The 14,223-nt window shown below is 38.4% G+C and overlaps 1 long non-coding RNA gene across 1 annotated transcript in view; it reads right to left on the reverse strand.

Moving 5' to 3' along the window:
- Nucleotides 1-300: 300 nt before the first annotated feature.
- The window catches only part of LOC148224187 (uncharacterized), a 41,408-nt gene continuing 27,485 nt past the window's right edge, over nucleotides 301-14,223 (reverse strand). The window contains exons 2-3 of the long non-coding RNA XR_015802153.1: nucleotides 5,457-5,522; nucleotides 301-947 (exon numbers count right to left, since the gene is read on the reverse strand). This is a non-coding gene — a long non-coding RNA (uncharacterized LOC148224187). The remainder of the gene's footprint in view (nucleotides 948-5,456; nucleotides 5,523-14,223) is intronic.

A 14,223-nucleotide genomic window follows, 5' to 3' on the forward strand; every position in this document is an offset into this window, starting at 1 on the left:
TTTTCTTACCTAAATACTTTTATAGGACATTTCAAAGGGCATAAAATACTCCCTGTTCAACCACAGGAACTTCTGGGGATGAATGCCATTCTTGGTAAAATGTGATAGACATCCTCTGCGAGGACTTTAAATGACAATGGCCTCCTGAAAGCATTACACAGTACTATATATGTCACTCAGAATGTGTAATATTTTAGATATACACATTGCACTTTTGCTTTCATGAGTCTCCAATAAGTTCCTGTGACTTTCATGTGAGCCAGGTGGGCTCAGAATGAGGGGGCAAATTGTTTTTTAAGTCAGCCATGTCATAACCATTGATATAATTGACACATTTTGGCCTTTTCCACATCTTTGAATATTTTGTTATTTGTTATAAGTATTGCATAGTCAGCTTCTCCACCGCCTTCTACCACAAGAAAATGAATGCTAGTGCATTTTGATCTTATTTACATGGCACAGATCTAGAACAACTCTGCTAACCCCATATTCTCTAATTATTTACAAGCTACCAATTCCTGCATTCCAAACAACTTTCCAACCAACTTGGGTTATTTTTCCTCATTGTGACTACAGCATTAACCTGAGTGACAACATGTGATATGCAGTCTAAATTTATTTCACAGATCTACCTGCAGAATATACTAGGGCATATATACAGCGATCTCTTTCTGTTGTATGTGTAAATATTGGCTTAATCATCTCTTTATTTGCTCCAGCAGTGTTTTGCAGTATGCAGATGGACACTGATCAACCAGCACTCTGCAGTCATACTGAAGGTGGAATCATGCTTGGAGGGCTGTGCAGTTCCAAAATCAGTGCCTTAAGGTTGGGGTAACTCCTCTTGCAGTGTTTTCCATGCGATATAGGGGCCACACAGTCTTTCACAGTATTCTGCTCCACAGATGACATAGTCACAATTCAGTATCATGGGATTTATTTTCTCCCTGCAACAAAAAAGAATCAAGAAATCTGGTGAGCCTTTTTGTTAATACTGCAGTAATCTGGTGGATTAGCAGATGGTTTATGCTGCTTTTGGATGCCCTTTTCACTGCTTACTCTGAGAAGGTCATAGCAGCTGATGTAGCTGCTTCTGTTAAGTTCACTGCCACCAGCTGCAAGGGCATTTCTATCGCTTCTTTTCCGTTCTTTTTTTATGAAAGCAGGTGATTTGGGAACAGAACTAAGGGAATAATAAGTTATTTACAGGTGTTTTATCATTATAACGATCTTATTACCTTACATCTGGTATTTCTTTTCCATTATTACAGTGCAAAAAACTAAACTGAAAAAAAATTGCAGTCTTTGATAGTTCTGGAAGGAGAAGCTCCAGATTAATGCCCACGAAAGTATTCAGACTAGGATGTGCAAACTTCTCTTCCTTTGTGATGAGATTTGCACATCAGTCGTGCAGTGTTAGTTAAGTGCTTGCCAGTACAGGATGAGCTCTGCAATTGCATTACTCATTCTGGGCCTTTTCAGAAAAAAATCTTGTCACCAAACCAGTGTGTCTCAATATGACTTTGAATTGATCGAAAGAAGCAGAAAAATTTCCTTCGATTGATGTAATAAGATATATAGAGAGTTTATGTGCTTTGTGTACCATGGAAACAACTTTTCATTTTAGAACAGGCAACTTTGTGATGCTGACATTGATGTAAATTGTTATACGAATTAAAGCAAAAATTCATGTTTTGTTCATCATACAGTAGTGTCCTACCAGGTACTAAGCACCTTTAACTTCCATTGTGTCCATATGAGCTACAGACTTGGATTTAATTGTGATGTTATCTTCAGTGTAAAGTAAGAGCTGATGCTTCCAGAAAAATAAAAGTCTGCATTTGTGTCTATTTTGGTGTATGGTTTTATTTATTTTGAAAACAGAAGTGCTATTTTTGACCTATGTGAATCATCCAGTGTAGTTGTCAAAAAACTGTTTCCCATGTCAGTGTTGGAAGGGGCATTTGACACAGAGAGATTCTAGGAAAAGCCCAGGAATTGTATCTTTCCTCCCGTAACTGTTTTCCCTACTTGTAAACATTGCAAATCATTCATCTTTAAATATTTGATTTGATGGTGTTTCTTTTTAGATTGGATTATAAAGCTCCTGTATTACAGTGAGAGCCTCAAGCATTGCTGGGAGAGGGCTGCCAGAGCCTCCTAAAAAACTCAACAGCCAGGCTCTGATGTGTATGCTGGCTTAGCTTAGTGGGGAGGCTGTTTTAGCCATGAGTTTTATATTTCCATTCAGAGAGAGGAGGAAAAAATGAAAATATAATCAATGAGGTATATGGATATTCATGCTCTGGTGGAAGGAATTTTTCTGTGTCTCCTATTTGTGTCAAACCTTTTTTGTACTGTCATACTACCATGTGTGGAAGAGAAGACTTTTTAAATCATTGTTCTCTTGTCCCAGAAACTAGGACATGTGCTGTTGTCCTGCTACAATGTTAGAATGTTAGAATTTATTTCTTCCTTTAAGAGGTTTATTTTCCCATAATTGCTGATGATCTCTGCAAGGCCTAGTCTCAGTCTGTGGCTGTCTGCTCGAGAGCAGCCAAGGAAGACAGTGACACGATTTTCTCTCAGGAAAGGGAAGGAGCGATTTATTGCAGAAGTACACACCCTTTATAGACTACTTCGCTGAACCGAGAATAGGGTCAGCTCATTGGTCCAAGGAAGGCAACACCTCTTGCAAACATGCTTTTACCAAAATACCACGTCTCACACGAACACATCCTGTCAACAACACCAGGTGCAACTTTTGTTATTAATTCTTTCCTTTCTCTTTTTCTTCTAACAGCCTGGACAAACTCACATTGCTGTTTTCCCTGACTCCGGTATCCACATCAGCCACAGAAATTTTGCTAAAGGATTTGCCAAAATTATAAAATTATTGTTCAATTTACTGTATAAAGTTTAAAGGGAAAACTAAATCAACAACAAAATATACATTATTTAAAAAAAAATAAAATTCTTTATCTTTCAGGCTCTTGATTGATAGAATCATAAAATAGTTTTGACCATACTATTTAAACCCTCCAACAATTCTGAAACTATAAATAACATAACCAATCATAATATTCATCAGTAAAAATCCATTATTTTGAGAAACTAATTTTAAAATAAGTACTTCATAAATAATTTCTAATGTTAAATAATCAAAAAATTACCTCTTAAATAATATTCATATTAGCACAGTACTTGGTTTTGACAGAAGATAGTATTTGTTTGTAGAAAAAGGTAAGGACCTAAAAGTTCAGTGTACTAATTCAGATTTGTCTTTTAACTGTCCTTTATTCCACTTTCATTCTTTTCTTCTAAGAAAAAAATGTTTTTTCTTTCTTAGGGACAACACATTCTCTTTTTTTTTTTAATTTGAAAGTTTTAACTAAGATCCAAAGTTATTGCACTTTAAGTTTGTTTTATTTGTTGGGGAGTTTTTTTGTTGTTTGTTTTTGCTTTTGCTTTTTTTTTTAATGGAACTGATATAATTTTTACTCAAAAAGGAAAGGTGGCACTAAGGAAGGAATTTCCAAGCTATTAAGACATTAACAAAATTAGCGTGACCAGAGCTCACTGTTTTCCTGTCACTGACTGTAGCATTGAGAAGCATATAGTGCAAAACCAGTAAATTCTAGGGAGATACTACAGTTTTATATTCTTTTCTAAATTTCTGTTGTTTAGATCATAACTTAGAAGCATGAAAAATAGAAATATAGCTTAAATTTGTGTTAAAAGCTAATGCATTGCAAAAGAATAACCCTGCTCAGGGTCTCATTTCCCTCTTTCCTTACCAGTTTGTGCAGCTGCCCACGGATGGGAGCTGAGCTGTCCAATACTCCAGTAGTTGCACAGTAGTCTGGCAAACAACTGATAATTACAGAAGCAAGAAGAGTATTTTACCTACTTTGGATGTTTTCTTCCCTACAGTGTTATTTTCTATGCTTCAAGATATATCTAAAGCTTTTTCACCCTTGTGAAAATCAGGAACTATTTTTTTTCCTATTTTCTATCATCAGAAACAACAGATTTTCATACCTTCGACAAAAAAAGAGTGACTGAGATATTTTAATTCTGGACAAGGGGTGGTCTGGAGAAGCTATTTAAAATTCTCTTCAAGGATGGATTTTCTATGCATGGACATTTCATATTTCCACATCAGATTAGTATTGAAAGGAACATTTGTTCTAGATGGCCTTTCCACAGAGTACTTTGGAACAGCAAATGTTGGAGCATAAAGAGCACAAAGACTAAATGAATTTTGGGTCAGATGTAAGTGGGTTTTAGGATTTTGTCCTAAATCCTTTTCTTTATGAGGTTTTCTATGAAAAAATCTGCTGCTAGTGGTTGGTTGTGCCCACAGAAAAAAACAAAATGGAATACCCAATAAACAGCAAATTAAGTTTTGTCCACATTTTTTTTCCTGCTTTGTTAACCCATGTCAGTATCTGTTCCAATGCCTTTTAGCAGGTAGGACTTTCTGCCCCATCAGAGCGTTTCTTTGCAGGCAGGAGGTGCTTTTAGGTCTGATGTGCACTCCAAGATTTTCTGTGGCAGAAATGGTGCTGCCATCCCGTCTTAGAGCAGGAGGGAAATAACTCAGGCAGGATCTTACCAAGGTAATTCTTGTTCAAGTTTGGGTGTAGATGGACCTCACTGTCCCTGATGTTAGACCTGTCCTGGACCTGCAACCCAGACGATCATTAATCACTGCTGGACATGCAGAAGAAAGAGATGAAGTGCTGGAGTTGCAAGGGTCAGGGCTCCTGTATAATGTGGTAATGGGAAAGAAAGTGGGCAGAGAAAGATTGCAAGGAAGGCTTAAAGAAGTGCCTGTAAAAAGCAGAGGAGAACATAATAGGAAGAGGTCAAATGGACTGGGGTCCAAGACAGCTGCATGGCTGAGTGCCCAGCCAAAGGAGAACTCTGGCAAGGCTGTGACAATAAGATGAATATTGGCATCTTTCTCTGAATAGAAAAGGAAGCACGTGCTTCTAATTCTTTCACATAATCAATTCAAAACATATGCTTGATAACCATGGAGAGTATTTGATGGAGTGTTTACAGAATAATAGGCAGAACAATTAAGATAACAGAACACTGTGTGTCCCTGGAACTGCTCCTATTTCCCCACTCCCTCTTTCCTTTATTCTGCTGGGGTTTTGGGATTTTTTTCCATTCTTAAAAGAGATTTTCACTCTTCTGGCAGTTTGGTCTGATTTTAAATTTCTCAGAAAACTATTTTATTCTCATGGACAATATATTTTCCATCTTTTATAAAGTTCTGAATACATGGGTTTGAGCTTGAGCTTGGTTTTCCCCCATTCCCCTGAATTCAGCAAAGTTTAAATTAAACACAAATTTAAAACAGTAGCAAAAAAAACCCAAAAAAACCCCCCAAAAAACCCCAAAAAAACAAAAAAACCCCCAAAATGTATACAGTTTTGTAATACCTGTGGCAACATGAAAATCCTGAAGTTCAAGTCCTAAACAGATTTGTCTCTGACATCTCCCCTCATCTGAAAGATAGGAAAATGAGACTGAAGCTGATGCAGAGTTCATGACTCACCTGAGACTGATGCTGTGGTATAAAAATGTTTCTATGCCAACACAGGAGATCTCTGACACCATCTAAAATCTTTGTGTTTATGTTTACTTGGTTTTTGCTTTAGAAATATCAGTTCAGATACCTGGAGATTTAGGACAATCTGCAGCCTTTTATAAGGAGAATGTCTCAAAAGAAAATAAACATCTTGATGTGCCTAAATGTCTTCGTATCACAGATGGCAGATGTTTTCTTTGGTGTGTGAGGAAACAGCCAGGGAAAGAGAGGAGGGTAGGACAAGCAGTTTAACACAAATGTTTTTAAACTTTAAAAATATTTATGTACCAAGTAGAATTTAAAATAACCTGTTTATTTTTAGTTTTTTTACATTGCATGTATTTTGGGAATATTTTCACATGACAGCATTAACAAGAAGAATTTCTTATTAAACTTGCCTCAATGAAATCTTTTGAAGGAACAGAAATTCTACCATGAATATTGCTTTTAGCATAGTATTTGAAGGCATTCAGTGTTACATATTTGAAGTAATGTATAGCATCTATTGGAAATAATAAAAGTCTGCTTTATTATTAGAAAAAATAACATGCAAAAATGGTGTGTTATTTCCTTTTTGCTTGCTTGGTACATAAAAAAAGGTTACCTGGTTATATTAAAGTATTTTATGACAGTGTTAGCTGGATGGAAAATATTATGTTTTTTTAGTCCCTTAGTTTATAATCACAGCAAAACTCTAACTGTATTTCATAGCTCTAAAGAATATTCAGATAGTCTGGAAGATCAGAATTAATGCCAAATAACCTGGTTTGATTTGTCTGTACCAGTCTAGGAGAACCCTGGTGAGGGAGCCACAGTAAAAAAACGGACTACAGCAGTTCTAGAAGAGCTGGAGTTACAGCCCATGAATGACTGTGATAGAAAAGCGAAAAGTTAAAAAGTTTTACTTTCTCAAAACAGAAAATATGCTTAAAATTCAGTTCTGTACTAGATTTAGTTAAGCTGTGTGTGCAGGGTTGCTAAAGAGGCTGAGAAGGGCAATCTAATATTGCATTCTTACTGAGGTTTGTACATTGGGTTTTTCATCATAAATAATGTGAATTTGGGCAAGTCAAAGTTCAGCTATCTGAACTTTCAGAAGTTAGAAAATGAAATTTTCGCAGATTAGATTAAAAGAATAACTCAGGTAATGTAAGTATTTTAATACAAGCAAACAAAAAGTACAGTGGACACTTGTTTCTAGTGCAGTGCCATTATGATATGCTCAATAACTTATGGGTCCCTTTCATTAGTCCCAAGCCAAACCATACAAAAAAAAAATAGGAAAATAAGTTTCAAACAGATGGAAACACATTTTTGAAACACCTAACAAATTTACTTTGACATTATGCAATATGGATGTAGTACTTTCTATAGCAATATATATTAAAAAAAAATCAGATTTTAAAAAAAATTCAACAATGGTGTTGAGGTTTAAACTTTGCTGGAAATTTAGCAACTTACTCAATGCTCCCAATTCTCTTCTGTCCTCCCTAAGCCCTCCCCCCAGAGAAAGGAGAAGGGATGATGAGGAGAATCTAAGTAAAACTTGTAAGATGAGACAAGAACAGTTTAATAATTGAAAATAAAATACAGCAATAATGGTAAATTAGAATAATAATGGTGACAGTAAGAAGCAAAACCAAGTGATGCACAATGAAATTGCTGACCAATACCAGACTTGCCTTCCCAAACCCAAATTGTCCCCCCTTCCAGGTAACTCTCCTCAATTTATATACGGTGCATGTCCTTTTATGGTGTGGAATGGCCCTTTGGTCAGTTTGGGTCACCTGTCCTGGCTGTGATCCCTCCCAGACTTTTTTGGATCCTCAATGGCAGAGCATGAGACAAGAAAAAAGGTCCTTGAATTAGGAGAAACACAACTTAGCAAAACCCAAAACATCAATGTGTTATCAACACCATTCGCATTCTGAATCCAAAACACAGCCCTGTAATCTCTACTCAGAAGAAATTAACTCTGTCCTAGTTGAAACCAGGACAAATAGTAAGGACAATTTTTTCTCAACTGGAAATTTTAATGTTTCTTATCCCAGATAGAGCTAAGGTTCTTTCAGTGACTTAATTTTTCCATTGTCATACCTTAGTACATGCAGTAAGACACTGCAGTATTTCTGAATTTTCCAGGAATGCAATTTTTACTGAAGTCATTGAAATATTACTGCAGTGATTTCACAGTTGACAAATTAGCAGCCACATTCCCAGACTTAACTTGTGTTGAATGTGCATTACATTTGGGATTCTTCTCTTTTTTTAATTAGTAAAATTTTCATACAGGAAGACTAAACAAGAAACTTAGAGAGAATGATAACACCTTATATTTCCAATAGCATGAAGCTATGTATAAATATGACATGATGCATCCACTTCCCCAATGAAGCAAATATTTGTAATTGTCAGGATGACTGATGTTGAAATAATAATCAGCTTTTCTTTGTTGCAGTTTCAGAGAGAAGCCATAATTACGTGTGACAAATACTTTGGAACCGACCTGTCTTTAGAAACTTCCATAAGTACTCTCAGTGGGAGGGACACATGCTAAGAGATTATCTCAATTTGAAAAGGAAGAAATTTTTCTTTCACTGTTCACTGTACATTTGACAATAAATAATGGGGATTTCATTGTGGCATTTTCAGATATTTACATAATGGTTTGAAATGTGATTGTAAAGAAAGATTAAAAACACACTAATTTACTTGCCAAACAATTCCATTAGACTTTTATTGAGTTTTTCTTATTTTTTATAAGATATATGAAGTGATAGCTCAGTCCCAGGATTTTGCATCAGAATAACTGTGTTTATAAGAAATATCTTTATCTTGCACATTTTCTGTCTTTCATTCAATAAAATCTTATATATATACTCTAAGTACCTTTTAATTTGAAATTTCTGTCAGACTGCTCATTTTCAATTTAAACATGCACATGCGCAGGTTGTTCATGGCACATTACCATCTTTGAGTGATACACTTAATTTGTAAATGAGACCCTGTCTTGGCATATCAGATTAAAAAATAGGAATATACCCTGGACCCACTCTGGTCCAATCCCCCTGCTCAAGCAGGGTTCCTTAGAGCTAGTTACTCAGTATCAGGTCCACATGGCTCTTGAGTATCTCCAGGGAGGGAGAGCCACAACCTCCCAGGACAATCTGGGACAATGGTCAGTCACTTTTACAGGGAAACAGTGTTCCTTCATGGTCAGACAGGCCCCTCTGTGTTTCAGGTTGGGCCTGTTGCCTCTTGATGTGAGGTGCTAAATATATTATTGCAGAAAATAAAAGCAGAAATGCAATCTCCGTTACATTTACGACCTATAGATAAAAAAATGACAAAAAGGCCAACTACTTGCTAAAAACTTTGTTGTCTAAGTAAATGCCTCTCTGTTGCTGTTGTCAATTGAAGGATTTCCTAAATGAATTTGTCCATGGGAAGTACTAGGGGTATAGTCTTTATTTCAAGAAACTTTTCCATCAAGCTTGTTTTTTGACTCCAGTGCAACAAGACCAAAAAAAAAAAAAAAAAAAAAAAAAAAAAAAAAAAAAAAAGTACTTATTTTCTTATATATGGGAGAGTATCATAACTCTGCACATGCCATGGCCTCTGGCTTTTCACATTCTAGGCGATATGTCTTTAGTTTATACAAATGTTTATTGCTACATGCACTTCTCTAGCACTGCACTGCTTCTCACCAGCCTGTCTTTAGCAGCTGCAGACTGATGCCATATACTTATTTGGTTCGTGTGTGCCCATGTTATACAGTAACAGGACAGTGTTCTGTGCTTTCTCTTTGTCTTTTGATTTCCAATAAAAAATCCTGTTACATTCCAGCCCCCACCAGCAATCTCCAACGTACAAAAGTGGGTTGTGGATTAGATGCAGCCTTAAATAAAATTGGCTTAATGTCAATTCCAAATTTACTTCCTGTTTTCTTTGTCTCCAGGAATGGCGTCTGCACAGGATTGGGAGAGGTTTAATGCTGTATTTCAGGGTCTTGGTTCTGCTTTGTTAGCTCCAAAGGGGTGTGATATATATAACAAAGATTGAAAGCCATTAGAGCCCCACATTCTGTTGTCAGTACCATTTTATGCAGTAAAACCCAGCTTTACCTAAAATTATTTTCTTTAAATGTCACAAATGACTGAGACAGGCCCAAAATATAGCCCTCTGTGAAAAATGGATGCAGAACCATAGGGTGAATATGGCTGTGGAGGGAGTTTTCCTTAAACTTTGCTGAAATATTTAATTCAAAAAATAAGATGAATTCTGACACTATTGAAACCTCTGAGACAGCAGTATTTTACTGTTTCATAAAGACTAGTGAATGCAATTCACAAGTATCATTTTCATTTGTCCTAGATCTGCCAACCTCCCTTCTGCTAAGCCTTTATGTCATTAAACTCCTATTCCTATCACAGCTGCAATCAAAATAGCAGTGTAAAAAGTAGTCTCCTAATTTGAACTAGACTCGATATTTTTTAAGCTCTCTTTTTATTTTTGAATTGTGTATTAACTGTGAGCAAGAAGATGATTAGTGACAGGGATCTTGCAAACAGCTCACAGCACTGAGAGGAGTGTGACCAGTGGCTTAATTTCTGCAAGATCCTGTACTGTGATGTGGCTCTGCCAAAATACAGACGGGCCAAAAATTCTGGAGGGGTTTTCATTGTCTTTGGATGTTTCTTTCCCTCTCCATCTTAAATCTACATTAGAAGCACTTTGAGAGGCTGTAAAGACTTAAAGATCATGCTTGCCTGTCTCAAACACAGTTACCACTGAGGGACTTTGCCACAAGATGGGCAAAAAATGGAGTGACGGGATAGTACTGACTCCAGGTCTGGTGAGGTTCTGGCTATCACATCCTGGGTAATGCATCCAGAAAAAAATTCCCACTGTGGCAAACTTTGTAAAGAAGGAACAGCTCATCTATGACCACCAAAACCATCCCCTTAATTTAATTTAACCAACAGAGTACGAGAAGTGTGCAGCCAATGATCATTAATTCCTTTGTTTGCTAAAACGTATAAATGGTGAAACAAATCAGAAGAAACATGTTTAATGAAGACTGGTTGATTAAAACAATTAAATGTGACCATTTTGTCCATTTGTTTGATCCCCTTAGGCTGTGATAATTCCACAGTGTATGTAGCTACTTTACTATTTAATGCTAGATCATTTTAAAGAATGGATTGATCTATTGATGTTTATAGCAAGGTAAGGATTAAAATACTCTGCTTGACTGATTAAGGATTTTCTGTCTCATTGGAGATCTCTGAATATATTAAGTAAAATGAAAAACTGTTGAAAATTCCCCTCTTATGTCTTCTCTAACCGCTGGCTTTATCCTCTACTTTTCTCTTGTTTTGTGAGTCTAGTCCTTCCCTCATTTGCTTTTCTTCCTAGTGCAAAACTAAAATGTTCCAGAAAATCTCTAGCTTTAAAAGTACTCAGCATTGGCTTAATGCAGCAGCCAGGTAAGACATTGTCCAGGTTTAACGTAGGTTTGGTTTTTGGCCGGGGAGGGAGTCCACTACCTGCGGAAGGGGTTCCCTGTGGGGACCGGGCAGAACTGTCTCGTTTGGAAGATTGACACCCGGCTGGACCACTCAAAAGAACTCGTTACGCCTCTGTGGAAAAGCACTTTTAAAGATGAACAAATCCCGGAAAGCTTCTTGGCTTCCGGCCTTTGAGGAGATGGCTGGACAGGCCTGGGCCGGCCCCACGCAGCCGGCTCGGCTCGGCCCGCGGTTGGGCCGGGGCTTCTGCCTCCGCCGGGCCAGGCCGCCGGGATGTCCCTGCACTGCCGGGACACGGCCGAGGTCCGTGCGGCCGCGGCTATTGTCGGCATAGCTCGTAGATTAACTTTTTTTACTCCGGGACCAGCATCGGGAGTGGCCCCACGGCAGGCATTGGGGAAGGCCCCGAGGCCAGGAGTGGCCGGGGCCAGGAATGGCCACCACCCTCCTGGACCGGGAGCGGCCACGTGGCCGGGACTGTGCGGCCAACACCGGCACAACTGGGGCAGCGCTGCACAGCCGTGCCTATCTCAGAATTACTCGCATTGGACTTTGTTTGCTTAGCCTCTTTTAGCCAGCCATGCTGAGGACAGAAAGACAAAAACAGCAGCAGCAGTTCTGTTTCTTTTCCCAGCAGCCCACATGAAGGAAAGGCGCGGGCAGCAAGCGCGACTCGCACAGTGCTGGCGAGGGCCACCACATGGTCAGCAGCGAGGGACACAGCAATTCCTCGGCTGCGGAGCCTGGACAAGATCAACATTTCAACGCTGCAGAACTCTATAAAAACTGTTTCAACTGATAAAGCTTGAGAACAAATGAACCTATGGACCAATTATCTTCCGAATCAGGTAAAGGAAAGGGTGAAGACATCTAGAGAAAACAACATAGGACTCTGTTGTCGGTGAAGAAAGAGTCAAATTCTAGATGGGGGATATTTCAGGAGATGCCTTAGTCTTGGGCTGAAATTTTCTGGTAAGGCTATAGAGAAGGTAAAACTGATACATCAGACTCTTTTTCCCTGTAACTCATAGAAATGCATTGGGGCTATCTAGTGTTCTAACACTAGTACTGAAATACCAGATGTTGCAGTAGCTCTAATCCAATGAGAAGCTTGAACAGAGAGAGATGAGAAACTTTGCCACCAGGGATGGAAGCAGAAAACCTGTTCCCAGAGATGAAAGAAGAGAACTTTTGTTTCTATACTAGAACAACTCATCCTTAAAATTGCACCCCAATAAGTTAGCATGGCCCATGAAAGCAGCTGTGGGAAAGCATCAAGGCATGGGAAGGACTTTTCACACAGCGAACAGATTTTCCTTTCCTGGGCAGCTGATTTGCTATGACATGGAAGCCACGAGACAACTGTTTCTTGTGGAGAAGTCTCCCTAGCATGGCAAGAGAGACTCTTCTCCCTAAAAGAACTGAAGAAAGACTATTCTAGAGATGGCAAACTGATTCCAAGTCCCAGGTTTTTGCCTCTTTGTGTTATCAGTGGGAAAGAAAAGAGGATGGGGGAAGGAGGAGATGTGTTCTGAAGGTTTATTCTGATTTTCTTATAATTTTTCTTTTAATTTCGTTAATAAAGTTTTTTCTTTATACCCTTTAAAGTTTTGAGTCTGTTTTGCCCTCCACCTCCTAATCCATATCTCACAGCAGGAAATGAGTAAATAATTTCTAGTGGGTGCACTGGCATTTGGCCTGCATTAAACCCACTACAGCCATCAATTATGTTGGTGAAATTAACCCCATTTTCTTTAACAAAGAGAAATGGGAAGTAATAATCTATGGAATGAGGCTGTCTTGTCACCTTCTTGTAGCGTGCCTTAGATTTTCAGCCTGTATTTAGCATCATTGTCTGTTTATGTGGTGTCCTGCCTTCAGACAAGACGTTATCCCTATTAAAAGAGTTCAGAGATGTTACTTTCTGGCACTGTTGGACTGACCCCTTCAGTGGTTTTTCTGGGAATAATTATTCAGGGGATTTGTCTGACCACTGAATGTTGGCATAAATTAGTCTTACTTTGTTCTTTATATTTTATATGAAAACACCTGGACAGCCATAAAGATTCAGGAAGTTTTAAATTATTACAGAATCATAGAATGGGCTGAGTTGGAAGGGGCCCATCAGGATCATTGAGTCCAGCTCCTGGCCGTGCACTGAACATCCCAGGGGTCACACCACGTGCCTGAGATTGTTGTCCAAATGCTTCTTGAACTCTGTCAGGCTGTGACCACTGCCCTGGGGAGCCTGTTCCAGTGCCCAGTCACTCTCTGAGTGAAAAACCTTTTCCTGATATCCAACCAAAACCTCCCCCGACTCAGCTTCCTGCCATTTCCTCGAGTTCTGTCACTGTTCATGAGATTGAGGAGAAATTTGCAAAGTAAATTTACATACTGCTGTTACAAAGTTTTGGGTTCAAGGAATGTGTCAGAACACCTGGGAAGCTCTTCCACGCGCTGTCACTGCACTGGTGTCACTGTGCAGAGTATTGTCTCAATACCCATTTTTTATGAGTGAAGAACACCATTCCTCCCCAGTGTTTTATCAATTCTGTTCAATTTCTATTCTGTTTGAGATCCAGAAATTTACCTTCAGAGTATGCACTTTTCATGACATTGTGTGGGTTTTTCCATCCATTTTATTGCTAAACTTCTTAGTGCTCAAACTTGCTTATTTTTCAAAGAACTGGCCGTTTTCAAACCGTTTTGCAAGCTTCAGTATTACTGGATGGACTGCGGTAGATAAGAAATTCTTAGAGTTATCTTACTGGGATGTTGATACCATGGGATCATTTTGCTCTGCCTATCAAAACAGCATGGATTTTTTTTCTCAGTCTTCCTGCTTTTTTTCCTTGTAAGTTCTTTAATTCACTGACAGTTCAACTGATCAGTGTGACAAAAATTTGGTTTAACCACTAACTCTTATAAACACTATAGGCTGAAGCAAAGCATCTTTTTAACAGCTCTTGGAGAACTGAGATTAAAAGCAATCAAAGAGTACAGATACTTCTTGACTTGGGGGTATGTTTGAACACATGGAGCAGAAAAGGCTCATATAAATCTAGTTAGGCAAAGAGATTAGTTTCC

The sequence above is a fragment of the Sturnus vulgaris genome, chromosome 3 (assembly GCF_052056855.1).
Source record: "Sturnus vulgaris isolate bStuVul1 chromosome 3, bStuVul1.hap1, whole genome shotgun sequence".
In the NCBI taxonomy this organism is placed as follows: Eukaryota; Metazoa; Chordata; class Aves; order Passeriformes; family Sturnidae; genus Sturnus; species Sturnus vulgaris.